General features: G+C 39.1%; 1 protein-coding gene across 8 annotated transcripts in view; it reads left to right on the forward strand.

Annotated features, from left to right (window-relative positions):
• LOC107223392 (ankyrin repeat domain-containing protein 50) overlaps positions 1 to 19,491 on the forward strand; it is an 82,136-nt gene that overhangs the window by 22,355 nt on the left and 40,290 nt on the right. For 7 of the 8 annotated variants that reach the window (XM_046739225.1, XM_046739228.1, XM_046739227.1 and 4 more), the window contains exon 2: positions 4,762 to 4,803. The exons of the other annotated variant lie outside the window; for it this stretch is intronic. The gene's annotated coding sequence lies outside the window, so the exon portion shown is untranslated. The remainder of the gene's footprint in view (positions 1 to 4,761; positions 4,804 to 19,491) is intronic. 8 annotated transcript variants of the gene reach the window in all.

Here is a 19,491-nt window from a genome sequence, read left to right on the forward strand (position 1 = left end):
ATCTACGTACCTATCTAGATAACTAGAATATCAACGCGTCGTCGGACATGTTGAAAATTTAATCAGTTCAACCAGTGAGAGCTACAGAGAAGAGCTGCTTGCTGCGACAACAGTTTTGACTACGGTTTTATCCTTTGTATTAATTATGCTGCCAATTTTCAAGGCTCGTTGTTATATAACATGTCCACGTATTGTTTTACCTAGTATCGCATAGTTGAAACTATCTTTCGAGAAACAAAGAAAAATATATATATGTGTGATATAATTTAATTATAAATTGTCGTACGCGACGGATTTTCACTGTTTTATTACCGTAAAATCGCCATATTTTTCAATATCTCAATTATCCGCAATGTCAAATAACAAAAGTTTACGCGTATGTTGAAATGCGAGGTGTCTCACCGAAAGTGGTATTTATTTTATTCGTTTAGTTCTTTTCGCCGTTTGTTTATACGATGACTAAAGTTTCTACTCAAATCGTACAAGTATTGCCTACTGTGTACACGAGTATTTGACCATTCGTTTATCGCTGATTCATGTACTTTTCTTTTTTTTTTCTTTTTCGCCAACTCCGCATCCTGAATGCGCTGTATTTGTTACATGTACTTTACTTTTAGGCATAGGGAAGATATGCCTACACGCTTGTCACGAGCACTTTTCGTCGGTTATCTTACTCGCATGGCTTCGCGACTAATTATGCTTAAATAATTTCTACCTGTTCAAGGATAATTATATGCTTGTTCATAAAGCTTTCAGAGCTTCTCGTTAATACACTGCGAGGCATGTACCATTCTCTCTCTCTCTCTCTCTCTCTTTCCCTCTTTCTCTGTCTCGCGCTTTCTTCCCTCGCTGTATAAGACAGTCGTTGTTCTCTCTTCCTCGTATCGCGAGTACCGAGTCTATAAAGCGAGAGCAGACATGCGACAACCGCCTTCTTAGGGATATGAAATTAGTCGAGTCGAGTCGAGTCAAGACGAGAGCTACTTTAGTTAGAGAATAGCCGGTGCTGCTCTAAGGCTAGGCATCACGTACGATGACGACTTTGCCACTTATATACATATAATTTTACCACCTCGACATCGCGCATGTTTAGTAACCCCATCGCGAGTTTCTCCTACATATATTCATCTTCTTCCAATTCCGTTCTCGCTCGCTTTTCTACTTTTCACATATTACATATTGTATGTATACATATATTACACGTATAGAAAAGAACGTCTTCGACTCGTCTCCAAGTTTTATTGCTTTTGACCTACAGCTTTGACGACTGTATTTATTTATGCACAGGTATATGGTATACGCCTGTGTGTAACTTCGCATGGGGCAAAGGGATCAACCGGGAAGAAAAAACTACTCCCGGCGTAACCGCTGCGGTTCAATCCGAATTATATAAAAATACATTAAATAATTCGCCTCTCTTGAATTCAGCTTGCCAAGACTCTTTCCATCCGGCAATTTCTTCTTCCCAACTTTGCAGCGTGCTTATTAATATTTTCACAGTTCAAATCTATGTTCATTGCGTCATTTTGTTCGATGAATGGAAGCGACTAAAAATTAAAAAAAAAAATGTTGCCCGTCGAACGAAGCTGAGAGACGTGCAAAGACGCGTGTATGTACGCACGTTCAACGGATCGCCGATGAAACGAGGAAATGAGACGCTTGGTATTAGAAAGGTAGAGAAACGAGTGGCACGAGAGACGTTACAAACGTGTCCGTGTACTCTCTTGCGTTTAACGCGGTGTAAAACGAACCTTGGAACAATGCAAGGAACTAGCGGCAGCTATCACAACCTTAGAGAGAGGGTATTGTACCGGATGTCTGAGACTTTATACGCGGACCAAGGCACGAAGGCATAAAGTGCGTCCGTGCAGCTGGTGTGCATACATGTGGGAGGTGTATTATATGTGGAATTGTGTATACACAATATCCCTTACTGTGTATCCTCATCATACTCGCTGTAGAGAGAGGAAACTGATATATAAAGTATTCCTTTGATATAATTGCGGTGCGTTCGTTGCAGTCGCAGTCCGTGCGTGTGTGTGTGTCAATATTTCACGTATATGTTGGATTTTACATAATGTATTCGTAATACCGCGAACACTCGGATATCATGTATACGTATAACGTATTCGGGGAGGAACGAGAGGGACGTGAGGTGAATTTGGGACCTGTCCTTCTAACTGCGACTCGTAACCGGACCACAGTTGCTTCAATCTGTTCTCAATTGTGTGTAAAAAGTGTAATTTGACACGCGATAGAAATATTTTATAAAAGAATTACAGCATTACGTACGGTTTTGATTAATGTGTCGTTTGGCAAAAGATTTATGTAATAATTTATTTACGACGTATGCGTTTATGTTGTTCCATTACGATACTTGAGAATATTCTTTTTCTTTCTCACGTGGCTCATATTTTGACAAAAAAACATTGGTTTAATTATTTTTCTAGTGTTTTTAGGTTGTTGGAATATTATCATCGCGGTTAATTCATGTTTGTGCAATGCCGGTGAAATGTGTGCGACGATGCGTTAAATGATACGAAATTTTGAAAAGAACGTATCTTTAATGCGGTGGAATAAAATATCGCGAATGTGGAAAATTAACAGAGCAACTGTGTGATTGGAGCTTTTTCATCGTCGAACTATTTTAACCGTTGAACTGTATATTATCTTAATTACTTCTCACCTCGGTCTACGACTGACGGGTACCTAAGATAAATAATAAAATTCAAATCAATTATGATTCAAGTTTTAATTTCATATCGTACTAATAATTCAATTGTCAATATATATTCATTTGTTTTTTTTTTTGAAAGGGGTTTTGAGTTTCTTTTTATTCAACTTTACGTAACGGGATTAATTTCTCACGCGTATCGCATACCTGTACGTATATATGAAACTTTGGCGGGGATTGACGATTCTTGAACGGTGAACCGAAATAAACCGCAAAGAGTTTCACCTCATCCGGAGATATTTGCGAATAAAGTACTTACGCAGCCGCAAACGACATACCTCGGACCCCTTGATGGAGGTTTTAGGGTAATTGATGTACCTACCTACCCTCGCGGTCTCGCCAAATTCCCTCCGTCGAGTCCGTTGTGCCAAACGCATGCCGAACCCTTGCTGCATAATCGGCTTACTTCGGTAAGGGCGTGTCCTTCTTCGTGTAACATTTTTTTCTTGCTTCTTTTTTCTTTCTCACGTGTACCTTTACCACACGCCTATACGAAATCTGCCAATCCTATTCACGCGATTTCAAGTCTTTACGAAATATCGTTTCGATGTCGATAAACAATTTGGAAAATTGTTTTTCTTCGTATCATACCGCTAAGTCGTTTATTATATACTTCGGTCAATTAAGGTGAATTAATAATATGCTGAAAATAATAAACTGTACGCGTATGAAAAAATAAGAAAGGAATCGAAAACGTGCCGCAAATCTATAGCGGGTCACAAAACAGGGTCAGCAAATTTCTGCTTTCGAACTATCATTTTCCTCGGGGGTAACGTAATACTCAAAGATCTATCGGTACCGTGCGCTTACGGGGATCGAAGATGAATTTATTATACGACGATCTTCTCGCCGCTGATACTCCGGCAAATTTTTCTCGATGTGTAAAAGAGATATTTTTTGGTGTGAAAAAAATTGGAATTTAGAAATTTTTGCGACCTTTATTTATCGCTTGATAACCGGAATGCGGACGTCTAGAATCATTTGTAAAGACTGTTTGGTCGGCTTTTTGTTTTTTTTTTTTTTTTTTTTCTCCTTGGCTATTCATTTTATGAAATAACGTTCAACTTTGATTACGTACGCCTCTGCTTTCGAGATATTCTCTTCTCGGCTGCAGCTGAGCTGAAAATCCGGTTGCGGACCGCGGAGAGATCCAAGTTGGGGGGGTGGGGAAAAAACTGCATCGAATGATGATAAAAATCCCAGGAGTCGGAGCTGAGATGGTATACACGTGTGCAGTCTACTTGGTTGGTTGGAGTTTTTTTGCTCGTGTTGCAAACCGACGGGGATTTTTGCCGGCAAGGCCACGAAGGAAATGTAATTATAAAGCGAACAACGCCTACCACGTACCTCGTGTACTATAAACCTTGCGCATACGAGGATTATATACGTAAAATCTCGGACGACGACACGAGTTCGCGTCTGCATCTGCATCTCTAACTGCGCGCAGGCAAGAAAGTAAAGGAGGAGTTTTCTCTTTTCGTATTCAATGAAACTGGATACCTTTTATTCGTATACACGGAGAGAAAAATCTGAGAAAAATTACCCTGCTGTTACTGTAATCGTGATGCAAAAGACACCTAATGCGGTTTTTATTGATGCGTGTTACAAAAATTATGGGTTTTTATGAAAAAAAAATTACTACCTTGCTTAGAAACTATGTATTTCGGCGGCACAAAATTTAAAATGTGACGACGCATTTTTCTGATGCAGCACGGTAAAAACTGCGTTAGGTGTCTTTTACATCACGATTATAGTAACAGCAGGGTAATTTTTTTCAAATTTTTCTCTCCGTGTATTACGCGATGGGAATAAAATATGTTTTGAATTATCCAACTTCGCACGTTTTATTTCCATTCTGATTGTGAGCCACTTTTTCGTACGCATACTTGTATAGGTGCGTAACAATGATAATCGATGCTCGTTCGAAATATCATGATACCCATTTTACAACGAATATATTGTTACGTTATATTTATACCGAATCTATGTATACTTCATATTTATATTTCTCTTTTTTTTTGTTGCAGATGATCGGATACCGCAGTATAATCGTACCTTGGTGAAAACTGGTGCGTGATATTATGTTATTCAATTCGATCACTTTCACTTGTTGTACCGTCAATTGAGAGGCGTAGAGAAAAAGTACAATACTGTCAAAACAGATACATCTACGATGTATATGGTAAAACAGAGTAAGGAACGGAATATTTCTCGCCTATGCATAAACGTATCAATATATGATAGATATATTTATGTATATATATATATGTGCGTGTGCGTGTGTGTGTGTACTATCTGTAATAGAGACGCTTACGAATATTATTATATACAACGATCCGTGTACCACGTACCACGTGCCTTATTTTATGTAGTACATACCCACTTGAATGTTATATTTTTTTTTTTTTTTTTCAATTTTCCACGCCATATTTCCGGAACGGTCTACGTACGACGTTCAACTTGGTGTGTCATACCGCGCGTACGTTTTCTTCTCCCCTTTCACACCCTATACTTATACACCTTATGCATACACTGAGAAAAATTTCATTTGTCACAGTAACTAGAAAAATTGATTAAAATAGGTATCGTTAAAAAAACTGTTTGAATATTGTTGGAATAACGAAAAACGAGATACGCCTAACCATTTTGCGCTATTGTCCATCCTTTTTTGGTTATTGCAACGCAAAATCAGTTTGCGAGGCTTACCCTACTTTTTTAGTTAAACAAGGCTTTAACGTCAATTTATTGCCGCACGAGCATTAAATTTTCGCAACAGTTACAAGAAAATTTAGCAACAGTGATCGTAACGAGAGAGAATAGCAACGGATAGTAGACTTTCCGGTAACAGCTAGAAAACTAGTTTTCATTTTCTACCTAGAACTATATTTTTCGATTGTGGTAAAAAACGAAAATAATCAAGGACCGAGCGGTAACGGGAACTAAAATTTCTTTCAGTGTACCTATAATATTCCGCACACTTTTCGCGAACCATCATAAACAGGCATGCGCGGTGCCTCGGAAAAATCTTATATTTTAGGGGTCGCTCGGTTTGCGTGCGCATAGATGGCGTGTGTACCTACGCATACGATATACGTGTATGTGCATACATAACTGCAATAATTACTCTGTGTGTGGGTGGTTGCAGAGGGGGAGCATCGCGTTTCTATACGTATACAAACGCCGGCCTGCTGCTCGAATATAGTGTGGATTGTGCAGCAGCCCTTGCTTGGGATTTCGAGGGGCATTGGGGGTGGCTAGAAACGCGTATCTGAAATTCTCTTCACGGTCCTCAAGACTCGCGCGCGGTCCCTCGAGGCCACTTTGCACCAAAGGCTTCTGGCTGCTCTGTAGCTGCACAGGGATTCGGATCTTTTCACGTTTCCTTCCCTCGTTTTCACAGCGCCAGACGTTATGGCGCATTTTATTTGTCTGCAGTTTGTAATGATATTAATTGTAAAATATTCAGCTTTCCGACACACGGTGAAATATGAACCTTGAGGGCGGGGGTACAACTTTTTTGGACGGTCTAAAATCATACCTACTTTGATTTTTGCTCCTTTTGTTTTTAATGAAAACACTTGGAGCATTGTGAGTTTGAAGGGTTTATTATTTATAGTTTTCAAGAACGTTTCGGAAGTTTTTCATCGCATTTAAGTAGCGAACGAACGCACGTTTTCAATCCAGTAGCGCAGATTCCTCCGTCAATTTTTATACGATCGACTTGAAATTTTCACACGATGTATGAAATTTCTTTGTCGATTTGAGCTTCTGGCTAAATTTTAGAATTTTAGTTCCAAAATTGTTTTATACAAATTGTTTTAGATATTTTTTTTTGGTCGATAAACGAAATCTCATTGATAATCGTAAATATTTGAAGTTTTTTTTTTTTTTTAACATTTGCGTTACGAACTTGAACCCGTAAACATGTTTTTAACTGAAAATTTTTCTTCTATCTGTTATAAGTTGGTCAGTGATGTCAGGAAACGTCACCACAAAATCCCTCGAGTTCGGAGTCGTTTGTTACTTATATGTGCCTAATTGGAAAATGTTCTACTCCAAGTGTGATTTTAGACCGTCCAAGCTGTATCCCCTCTCAACAGATGAAGAAGAAGAAAAAGAAAGAGGAAAGATACGAACAAAACACTCTTCAAGGCACAAAGTCAGGAATAATTTAACAATCCTTACTTCGGTAACTATTGCATACCTTATATTTGCACACATATATACATGCAGATACGCTTTTTCAATCCAGTCAACAGTGTTATCGTTACAAATTCGCATAAGATGAGGAATTTTTTTTTTCTCTTAGCCACATCATTTTTTTTTACTTCCTATTTAACATATTTATATTTAACAAATGCGTGGATAATGCGCAGGAGTAAAATTTTGTTCAGTCTCACTGCTCTGCGAGAATTTATCACAATTATGAATTATTGGAACGTTTTACATCAAAGCTTTTTATTTCTCATTCTTCACTTTGCACTGCTAGTTACATTAATTTGGGTTTATATTACACCGATAAAACGGAACTTTGGAATTTACTCAGCAAAGCATCATTGAATTTATACGCCTTACCGCAATTCGTGCGTTGCTTTTATTACAAAAATATATATTCCAAATTGCACCGTCGATCAACCTTCGACAACATTCAACAACTTTAATCAACTTTCTCCGTATTATAATAGATATTACTATTTAATAAATCGTGTAAACTTGCGACGAAGATTAATTTTCTGCAGAATGCTAACGCGGCGGAACTTCTGTAACAAAGTATATTAAACGTATAATTATAAAGAATAATTTATCAATGATTTTCCGAATATCTTTTTTTCCGTTGGTCGTGTCGCGAAGCGTGCTGCAGTTTGCAAATTTCTCCGCAAGGATCCTTGAGAAGCGAATTAATTAAGGCGGATTTTAATTTCCGCCTTATTTAGCCCGTTTATAATTTCTGTCTATTTCGCGAAATTTAATCGAGTCAAGTTTCTCTTTATACCTGCAGCGTTGTCTTACAGATACGCTCATTGTCAGTCTTCTCGCGGATTCGAGGTCTCCCTGCAGTTGAGAACCACTGCCTGCATGCATATGCATACGTGCATATATATATGTCTGTATTTGCGCGGCGGAAGGGCGGGGCGAGAAGAAGAAGTCGCGGTTCCTTGCAAAGGGGATCTCGTTTCCTGATTCCCTCGGTCGACTCGACGTTGCGTCGTCCTTTTTTAATAAACCAATCGAGTTTCGATTTTTTCTCTCCTCGAATCCGTAAGAAAATAATTGATATAAATTTCTAGTAATACGATGAGGCTTTGAGGCAAGTTTTATCTCAGCTCAATTGAGTCCGATCCTGCGCCAATAATATCGCGCATCTTGAACCTTCGTTTTTGTCCCATCTGATTCAATTTTTCAAATTCGGACTATTAAATTGTGGAAAACAAATTTCACATCACTTATGTTTTACTAAAATGGCTTGGAAAAATTGTCGGTTGATTTTTTTTTTAGTGCCGAAAGTATTATATATATATATACATTTTCTGTTTGAGTTTAAAATCAAGAAATCGTAAGTGGGATTGGAGTATAAACACTTGGGAAAAATAATCTGAAAAAATTAATGCAATTCAAGTTTGAGTAACGATGGTTATTTAGGGGTTAAAAAATCATCAAATGTCAAATCCAAAATGAACAAAGTTGGACGTTGTTAATCCAGTTAGCATGGAATTTTGATTCTTGTATTACATGTGTGTATATCCGCGTAATGCGGGATGATCCGACATTTATACTATTTTCAGAACAAAAATTGAGTTGTACCATGATTGTCAAACGTGAGAATTCGTAGCTCATGTAACTCGGATTACAAACCACATTTACCCGCACAAATCTTGATCCTCCACCGCCTTCCGATACGACGTGTAATTTATAATACATTTATATCATATTTACGTATGCATTACAGCTACCGCGTAACAAAATTCAATATTTAAAAGGATTTTTCGAATAATATAGACAAAACACTAATACCACTTACCCATGTGTATCAAATATATGGTGCGGAATTAAAATATAAATATGACACAGATAAAATATAATGGTTGCATGGGAGAGGGGGGAATGAATGTATGATTTTATCCATACGGCGCACGTACGCAACAAGTTTTACGCGAACGTGAAGGCATATCGACTTTCGCGACAGACGGATCCGTATATCCGTGTATAAGCTCCAAAGCGCATTGAAAGATTGAAGAAAGACTTTAACGTCTCTCTTTTTCGACGACACCGTGAGGAGACGATGCGATGCGATTCAACCATTTCGATCGACAGTTTCCTCACGTTTGCCAATTTACAGAAAAAGAAGACCTCGGATAAAACTTGTGATTTTTCGTATAACGGAGTTTTGAATGATCGACTGTTTTTTGATTTTTTTTTTTTTTTTCCCCCCATTCACATCGCGTACGCGTCCCATCGGTGAGTCTCGTAGCTTGTACGTATACATTGCGCTACTGGAAGTGTGCAACTTCCGCTTTTACGATGAGATAAAATCCCCGAGCCAAGGTTTACTTGGGAATTAAAATCCGGTCTGTCAAGCTTTGTTGCTCTTGACGTCGTCACAAAGGGTCGTCGCATCCTGTCTTCTTCTTCTTCCGTGTAAACTACTCTCTCTCCTCTCTCCTCTCTCCTCTCTCCTCTCTCCACTCTCCTCTCTCTTCTCTTAGCTAAGAGGAACTCCACAGCGCGTAGTACTAGCTACTATATTCTGGTTTTATACTCTTTTGTTGAAGAAAAATGTCCCCCCCTCCCTCCCCCCGCGTTGTTGGTTCTCTGAGGTATAAAAGATACTCGGAATCGCGACTTGCAGGATCCAGTTTCTTCTCGTGTCAACGCCGCGAACATTTGACTCTTGAAAACGAAGGCCATCCTTCTCTTTTGTCAATTTTTCACGCATATAACTGACCAATCTCGAAAACGCCGGAGTTCCGAGTTTGCCAAATTTCGTAACAATCCGGTCAAGATCAAACCGCCTACTCCGCGTAAATTTGGGACGGAATTCGGAGGCTGCGCAATTTTCAATGGAAATTATGTACCCTTTTTTTTTTCTCTCCCGCCAAAACTTAACGCACTCCAGGGTTAATTTAACCCTTTTGGTAATTCGGCGGCGTTGTATCGCGGGATCGTTGAAAATTGGATGGGCGGGGGGGGGGGGGGGGGGGGGGGGCGAGAAAAATCTCTATCCGAGTATAAGAGTATTAAAAAATTAAAGCCTTCAAGTTTTAGCTTCTTAGCTCGACGGCTTTCGAGCTCATCAGCTGAATTTCCGCTGGGTGCAATATTCGCCTCGGGTTGTTAGGTAGACTTTTCAGAAAGTTGGATAAAAATGAAAAAAGAATGAAAAAAAAAGAAATTAAGCGTAAAGAGAGGAGAAAAAACTTTCAAATATCCGGAATATCGTATATATATGTGTGTATATATATACACACACACACACATATATATATAGATATATATATACATCCTATACTCCATTGTATACTCTTTGTACCCTGCTCGGTATAACGAACCTCGGCAATTTTCCATGCCCTTTCGTCGAAGATGATTCTTCTACAAAGTCTAGACGCTGTTATACCGACTTCCTTTTAATTTGGCCACCTATAAAAAGAAGAACAAGTAGAAGATATAGAATGGAAAGGAAAAAGAAACTTTTCCGTCAATATTTTTCATCCAAACGATTTCTGCTATATCTATAGAATATTGGTTGGATAATACAACGATACTTGCCCACCTTCGAGAAAAATAATAATTCCGGCAGTATTAAAGAATCCTGTGAATATCGTGTGTTTAATCGATTCTCGATTACATCAAGGCGTTTCGCACTCGAACTGATTCTCCCCATTTTCAATTTCCCGCGAATCTTTTCCCCTCCTTGTTGAATATCGTTGCATCGGACTGTGTTTCGAACAACCGTGTGGATTCGGTTAATTCTTTTGCAACCGTGGAATTACAATACCTTCAATATCGTCTGATATTGAAATCCTCAAATGTTAGTATGGGAAAAAAATAAACGAGTAGTCGCTAATTGTAAGTTGAACGCCGACTGACTTAAGGTACGCGAAGGTAGAAGAGACCGGGGCAAAGTGTGCACGTCAGAAAAAAAGAATCTAAACCGTGTTGATAATTTTTTTTATCGATGTAAAGTCTTTTCCTCATTTCATAATATCACCACGTCCGGAGAGAGTCGTCACATACGAATAAACGCTGTTACGCGCGAAGGTTCGCTTCAACCTTTGCGTTTACGTCCCAAGTTCTCAGTCATATTATCGAATGACGGAAATATAAAAATTACAAATTAAATGACACAGAATGGTCGAGGCATAAGAAATAATTTTTTATAATAAAATAAAAATCTAACATTTTGGGATATTTTTTTTTTTGTATTCCGTGTCGACCACTTCGCACCTGTATGTATAATCCTTTTAACGAAGAACGAGCGGAAGGAAGTTATTAATTACCGTCAAACTCTCCTCGGGGTAATCGGCAGGCAGCGAACGCATCTCCTTATTATACCTTCCCTCCCTCCCTCCCACTCGGCCCTTAATTAAGCTCCACCTCGGCTCATAGGTGGTCGTCAGGCCTTCCGCCGCTTGCAGGCAGGCTGTGCAATTATCGTCTCTTCCACTATAGGTAACACCATGGACACCTACGAAGTTATGCACTCTGTAATACCGGCGTTGTCGTAGGATAGCATTGTTCGAAAGGGGGTTCAACTCCCGGCTGACTGCGTACGACCAAAGACAATGAAACTGCTGATAACAATACCCGCTGCGCAGTTGTTGCTCGTGTTCCAACATCTCGCAAATGCATCTCGTGTTTGGCGACATTACCAGCGCTTCTCTGTCCTTCGCATTCTCCTTAAAACGTCTATAGTGTCGCCTGTCTAATGGCATAATGTCGTAAGCGCCATTCTACGATTTGAATTGAAAAAGACAAGAGGGCGTGTATTTTTTTTTTTTTATCGCATCTAGGCTTTGAACGTGAAAATATGATCAGGAACGTTGAAATTGAATATCGGTTCAATTGAGAACGAAAGGTCGTATGTACTGGTAGATTATAATGAACAATTTTTTTTTTCCACTTCTCTTCTGGACTCAAGTATAAATTCATAGGCTAATGGTAAAAGGTCGTATGTGCTGTAGATACGACCTTTTGGTTGTGATGAAAAATGAAAACATTATCTACCGTGGTAATTGCATAAGGGTCTAACCACCAAGAAATTATTATTGTTATTCCTATCGTTCCGATAATTAACGATTTGGATTATCAACGTTCAGAAAATAGATATCGCCACTATATAACTTTGTTAGTTTCAATTTTTTATGCGTTTTAGTAATCTTTAAGGCGTTTGGAAAAAAAAAATAATAATCGACGGTTACGACCTTTCGTTTATATCTTCGAAAATTTTATTTTAACATTTCTGTATATTTGCAGATTTCGATTTATCTATGCGCTTCACTGATTGTTAGAGGAAAAAAAAATTACGGTTAAGGCTTTCTGTTTTGATCTTTTTTTTTGGTGGTTACGACCTTATGCCATCAGACACGCATATTATTTGACAAATTTTAACGCACGTTGCGCGTGACTACCGATTCTCTCCGACAGCATAACATCGGACTCTTATTATCGTAATGTCGTCGTCTGTTCTCTTTGTACGAGCATTTTCAGATAACGCGTCTGCACTTTTCTTTTAATTATAATGAAATTTTCCCTTTACCAACCTTTTACTCTTTCTTTAATACGCTAAATTCCTGCAGAAGTATTTAATTCAACCACGTTCAAAGCGGTGTGATAAAACACCAGCAAGCTTGTAATATGCAGCCGTTGGTGAGAATTTCCGCCACGTCGTTTTCAGAATTACTTTCCTACGCTGCGGTAATTCGATCAGTTTGCTTCGGAGTGTGTCATCTGAAATTTTTCTCAAGTGTATTTCATTCGTCAACTCGATTAACGTCGTTGTACAAATCTTCTGGAAATATCCTCCGAATGGACAAGTCTCGATTGAGATCCTTTTCAACGTCTTTTTTAATCTTCCGATATCACTGTGGAGTCGTTTGAATTACAAAAGCTCGCATGTCATTTATTCAATCCTTTAATATCACACCGAACCTCTGTTTCTAGGCAAAATTATGGACGGCATAAGGTATTTCGGCAAGTTTTCACCCTACGAAAAACTCTGTGCGGATCTTACATACATGTACATACATACATCATTTTGCACTGTGTATCGATACCGTACAGAGAAATTTGTAGTTTTTTAATCGAGATGTACGCATATCGTATACGATATCGTGCCATCGGTAGCACCTCGATCCATTGACCTGATATTTGTAAATGCGCTTTTACAATCGCACGGTTCAACGGCTGTTACACATCCCCATCTTTATCACCACATACCTACATGTTTAAATAGTATCCGAAGAAAAATCGAACGATTTGATTCATCATAGCCGGAGCGGCAGTGAAAGTCGACGCGAAGCTTTCTGCTTATTATAATTCGTGTAATTTATACGTAGGGTTGTTGGTAAGCGTAAAATTGACTTTTAGCCAAGGATTTTATCTCGTAATAAAAAGTAGTTCGTAGGCGTTGAAAGCTTTTCGCAATTTCACGGATACGGATGAATTTTGAAGGCCGTTTGCCAGCCGCTCCTTCTTCGCCATTTTTCAAACCATAGTTCCGGTGGCCGCTCGGCGACGAGGGCCGGCAGCAACAGCGACAGTAACAGCTTTATTACGAGAAGCGTTATCGGCATCTGTTGTGACGTAACGGGGCGAGGGGTCGTTCCCTCCCACACCCTTTCGCTCCTTTGGTTCGCGCGTTATCTCGGTCCGAGGTTGGTCGCTCGGGTGGGTGAAACCCTGTTTTGCAACGACACCCGAGGGCTGCGCCGACCGCCGACAATGCCTCTTGAAACGTATTCGCGCGGAGCTTTTTGCCTCGAAACAAAATCTGCTTCCATTTCACGCCGGAGAAACCTTCTCACCCGCTTATAAGTATAATATACACGTGTACACGTGCGTATGTATGTATTTGTACGCGTATACCGTATAACCTGTATATATATGTATATATGCGGGGGGTGAACCTTCCGAATTACATCCCCGTTTCCGTTGTTGCCATTCTTACTGAGAGATATCGCGAAACTGAGTCTTTCCCCGCAGTTTTATACACCTCCGAAACAACAGAAGTTTATTATTCTTTGCGAACGGTCAAAAGTATCGTTATATAGTATATTGTTATTTAATTTTTATCGTATCTACTTGCAGCTTGGTTACCGTATCGGTTTTCAGTCTTGCTCTCCGGATGTTGAAAGCAACTTTGATAAAAATTCAACGTTCGCCGTATGTTGATGAACGACGTAAAACTCATTGGGTAATCGGAAAATTTCATTTTTACATTATTTTATACCTCTATTATATTCTTTTCACGATTTTCTTTTGTTCAATTTTTCTTTTTTGTTTCTTAGTTTTTGGTTCTGTCGGCACGTTTTAGTCTGCCGCTACGTATAACTGCAGTGTTTCGTAAGGAAATGAAACCAAGAGAGAAAAGTTTTATCCACATGTTCAGGGGAACGTTCTCGCACCGCGCGCAAATGACACGCTGCAAAATCCCCCCCCCCCCCCCTCGCAGGTGCGAATAACGCAAAGCTACTCACCGACACACATTTGCGGGATGAGAGAATTAAGGGGAGAAGAAAAACTTTTGTGTTTATATGAAAATTGTCTGCGGAACTCCGGGGTAAAAACGGGGAGACAACTGGAATTCCTGCACCCCTACGCAACAGAGAAACCGGGTCAAATTCACTCGTGATTTCGAATATTACACGTTATTATTATTATATTACACATACACACACACATATATATATATATATACCTTTTTATGCATTGAAGAATATCCGATGTCTAGACGAACCAGAGATTAAATCCGATGAGCGTCAGAATTTCGTCCTCCGGCGAGTTTATACAAATCGTAATGCCTTTGAGTGTAATTAAAATTCTCGTTTACTAGATAATTGCAATAACCCTTTTCGTTATAATATTCACGGCCTGCGAAGTGTGTGAAAGATGCGAAGGTTAAGTTCCGGCCGGAAAAACCAGCCTGGGGAAAAAGTCTTATTCGAAGTTATAGCCGCAAAGAGAAATGGAAGTAGGGGTTGAAGGAGATGAGGGAAAAAAAGAAAGAAAATGAGAGAGAGAGAGAGAGAGAAAGAGAGAGGGAGAAGAGCGGGGTAAGAAATAAAATGTACCCCTAGTCGTGGTTCTATCGTTCTTCTTTTCCGTCAGTTCTCCATGCAGTGGAAGTAAGATGCTGCTAGTAGAAAATTGGGTTTATTTTGCCGCTCGCTCTTCTCTCTGACTCTCTTTCTCTCTCTCTCTAATTTGCACCACGCCTCAACTTAGCCCGGGTCTGGCGCTCTGCAGTTCTAATTTCCTTGGCACACCCTTTCCAAAGCTTGGATATTTTCTCGTTATTAACGGTGAAAGTTTGAAAAAAAAAATAATTAAACGGTTATTTTATCGGACTTTTGCATAGCTGTTACATACACTTGAAACACAATAAAGGAGCTTGCTACTTTCGAACAGGTTTCGCGTCGGCTCTGATAAAACGATTCTATTTACCATCGAATAATATGCAAAAATCTCGATATCCACACGAGGCGTTTCGGATGAAAATTCAAACCAACTTCGATAAGGGAGAAGAAAAAATTAGGCCTCTATCCTCAAATCTTACGGTATTATGTTACGATACTTGAGTGTTTACTTCGTTCTTGTTTTCTTGAAGATTATTGGAACGAGCCAAAATTAACTTGCACTCAGGCGGGGAGGGCACGATCACTTTTCGTTGCCCAAGAGTATCCGGTGAGTACTACGTATTTTCAGTGATAACGAGAACCACCTTCGCATCAGATCGCATTTCCTGGTGACCAGAGATAACGAGTCCCCCTCGGCACTTCCGGTCCGTCATCCCGCCTCCGTTGCCATTCGAGGCGGAAAGTTCTTCCTTTCTTATAGTCCGGCGACGTGGCGACAAAGACGACAATAGAATAAAGGAACGAGATAGGCACTAGATAAGTTACTCATGCGATAGTCCCCGACCGACCCCACGTGCAACGGGCTGTAGAACTATTTTTTTATTTTTTTTTACTGAACTTGGTTGGCGAAAAATCATGACATTTATTAATTATGTACAATCAGTTCATTTTTCTACACGATTGAGTATTTGTAAAGTGATTATATTCGTGAGATACGGAGATTCCTTTAAATACACAGTAATAGAAACTGTATATTAGGATTATTGTGAACGAAAGAGTTTAGATATCGATGCCGCGGTTCAAATCTGTTATTCGAAATTTTTCTTAAATCTAGTGAAATCGTCCGATTTTACTCTACGACGATTCATTTTATTCATAGTATGATTTTCTTATTCGTTGATCCTTATCAATATCGGTGCAACCTTGTGAAATCAAATAATTAACGATGGCGATATGATAAAAAAAAACTTGCGTTTTGGTGAACTTGTGGAAAATAGTTTTCTAAACAAAATGAAACATCGTAGAGTGAAATCAAACAAATTTACTTCATTTTAAATCATTTCGAAGTGATTTAAGACAATCCAGCATTTTCCGGTTTTGTATTATTATTATTATTATTATTATTATTATTATTTTCTTATATTAGAGATCATCTAAACTAACGAATACAATAATTCGATAAATACTCAGTGTATGAATATCCCGGAATAAAATTGACGAATACTATTGTTTTTCAATCAACCAGCTAATCTCCGTAATTCAAGTGCATGCATATGTCGGGGAGATTTTTTTTTTTTGTTTTTTTTAAATCTATTATACATATTTTTGTATAACCATTTATGAACTTCGAGTGATGTAGGATGAAAATGAAGAATCTGAAAAGTGAAAAATTGTCTTCCGTTTCTACCGGTGTTTTATTTTTAGTCGCAGATTATCTAGGATAACCGTAATTACAAGTGTTTTTGCTAATATTGGATACCGGGAAAAGTCCCTCGGGTGGAAATTGCTAAATCGATCTCTACGTTAGATTCGGATTTAAAGGAAAAAACCTTGGCGCGATGTGAGTAATACAAAAAGTTGTTACAATTCTGCAGAAAGTAGGCACAATAGGCGCGGCTTATTTCCTACGCTTTACAACAGATACCTGATCCATACAGAGAATGCCGGTGAAATCCAATTCTGCAGAGAAGCAACCTGAGGCGGGTATAAAATAGTAAAGTTTGGGGTCCGGGTAACGCGAGTTTCACTACGAAACCGGAGGGGGATCAGCGATATTTATTTAAGGGTTTGATCTTGGGTTTCGGCGGGGCTCCTTAATTTACCCAGATAAATCCCTTCGCGGTGCCTCGTTGAGCCAGCCACCCTCCGCCTTATCTCCCTTCTTGGTTTCGCCATGGCCCTACTACCTATAAGCCATTCTCTTCGTTACGCCGTGAGTATACGGAAATTCGGAAGTACGCCTGTCATTCTATTTACACTCTACAGCTGTACTGCGCGTAATACACACCTTCGAGTTTCGAGTTCCTTTTTTTCACTGTCAAAGAAAAATGTCTGCCGATGCAATCGGCATAAGCTTCTGTTGTAATATAAACGCCGTGCCAAGTATGGCCAAGTATGGCCAAGTATGGCTGCATCATATAATATTCTACACTTGCGCACAACGATCTGATGTACGGAAGCATTTCAGGTAGGCATGTATAAACACGCACACACAGGCATATCCGGGATATTGGTTGACAGTTAAAAGGTGTACGTACGTATCTGTTGACCACTTCCGCATCAGCGTAATTTATATGCCTTGCACAGAGATTTTCCGTTCGCTGTATAGGCAACTTTCGATGTCACATTGCACGCGATTATACGGTATATTTTAATTATCACGTTCTATCCGGTTTGCGCGACGTTTTTAAAATTAACGCTGTTGTGTAATTCTTATAAATTTTGGGGGAAAAATTCAGCGGATCAGAGAGACTAATATTTTACAGTAAATGTATATGCACCAGTATGGATAAGAGACGAGACGTTAGAATAAGAGTGTGGAAAAATTGCGGCATTTCTTTGTTGCTAATCGTCGAGTCTTACGTTCGTATACGAGTTGCACGTAGAGTATACTTGGTGAGTTATAACAAGCACGCGCGTAAAGAGTTGCAACATTTCAGTAAAACTATTATCCCCACCGGTGTTCCGCGTGGCAAGGTACATCATAAGTGCAATGTGCAGAGAAGATATGGATGTTGTGCCTATACCGAACACGCGTTTAGAGCAAAGTTTAAACTTGACGCCGTACTTCACCGCCATGTTGGTGTGTGTGGTGCAGTGATCGCGTTTGTATGCGTGCGTCTGTGTGTCCGTGTACGCGGGTATGAAATTACATTTTAATCTAAAACGCGCCTGCCTCGCATAATTCAACCTGACAGACGCTGCCTGGCTGCAGGCTTAATAATACGAGAAAGTCGGGGGGGCAGGAAACGAATCCCATTTTTCCCTGCAACAGCTCTTTCTGCATGCATACTACAATCGCACAGCCTGCGTGTGTATTCTCTCTAATCGCAGTAGTATCTTGTGTGTCTCTTTTCAGGGACAGATCGGGGCCACGTATATTTTTTACGTCGATTTCATCGAAACTTGAAAAATAATTTGGCAAAAACGAGATGGTGGAAAAAAAAATAAAATTGTGTAGAAAACAAAACTCACATTTACAAGTTTTACAACCGAGAAAATGAACTTTTTTGTTTTTAACGAGGTGAAATTGTATTTTCGCATTTTTATCACTATGTGGCTTACGTAGTTTTCTGATCTTTAAGCTCCGGATTTAAAGTTCTCCTATTATATATATATATATATATATATATATATATATTTTTAACCAAGAATGTACGCCCGGACGACGGAAGTTAAGTGATAACGATGTTTTTATAAATATATATGGGTATATCTAAAATGAATCACGCGGTGGAATTCGTCGTGTTTCTGTAATACATACATTTTTAACATTCTAATTTTAATCACATCACTAGCAGAAAACCGTAAATATAAACGTGGAACCTGAAGCGAGAAACTGAATAGCATTAACGATCTGATAAGAATTTATTTTTACAAAGGGTCGAAAAAGAGGCAGCAAATATTCGTGCATATTACTGAAGTCTCTGCAGTGTTTTACGGGTACGCGTTGTACTTTATCTTGAAAAAAACTCCACAGTGGAATTGGATCGGAGACTTTTTTTTTTTTTTTTCTTCCCTTTATTTCTCTATAGGTTCGTTTGCGCGGAACCCGATAACGAGCAGCAAAAGAATGGTTGAAAATATGGAGGATGTAACATCGCGATAAACGAGCTAACCACACACTTACGATATTCATTTGTTTCAATATTACCGCAATATTCTCGTCAACGAAACATGTATAAAAAACCTTTTTGTAACACCTGCGTGGGAAATTCAACTTTGCGCACCGAAAAGTATGCGCGAAGCGCCCGATTTTCATACACTTTAATTACGATACAGTTTTCAGAGCTAAACTAGCACCATCGGACACGATGAGTCGTGACTACGATCCCGTCCACTGTGTTGCAGCAACGTGTCTATTTTTAGATTAGACTACCACGGTTTCAATTTTCTCGAGTCGAACTTCCCATTACATGTGTTATAAAAAATAGTGTACGTTACGCGTGCGCAAAGTATGTGATT

The sequence above is a fragment of the Neodiprion lecontei genome, chromosome 4 (genome assembly GCF_021901455.1).
Source record: "Neodiprion lecontei isolate iyNeoLeco1 chromosome 4, iyNeoLeco1.1, whole genome shotgun sequence".
NCBI classification, from domain to species: Eukaryota; Metazoa; Arthropoda; class Insecta; order Hymenoptera; family Diprionidae; genus Neodiprion; species Neodiprion lecontei.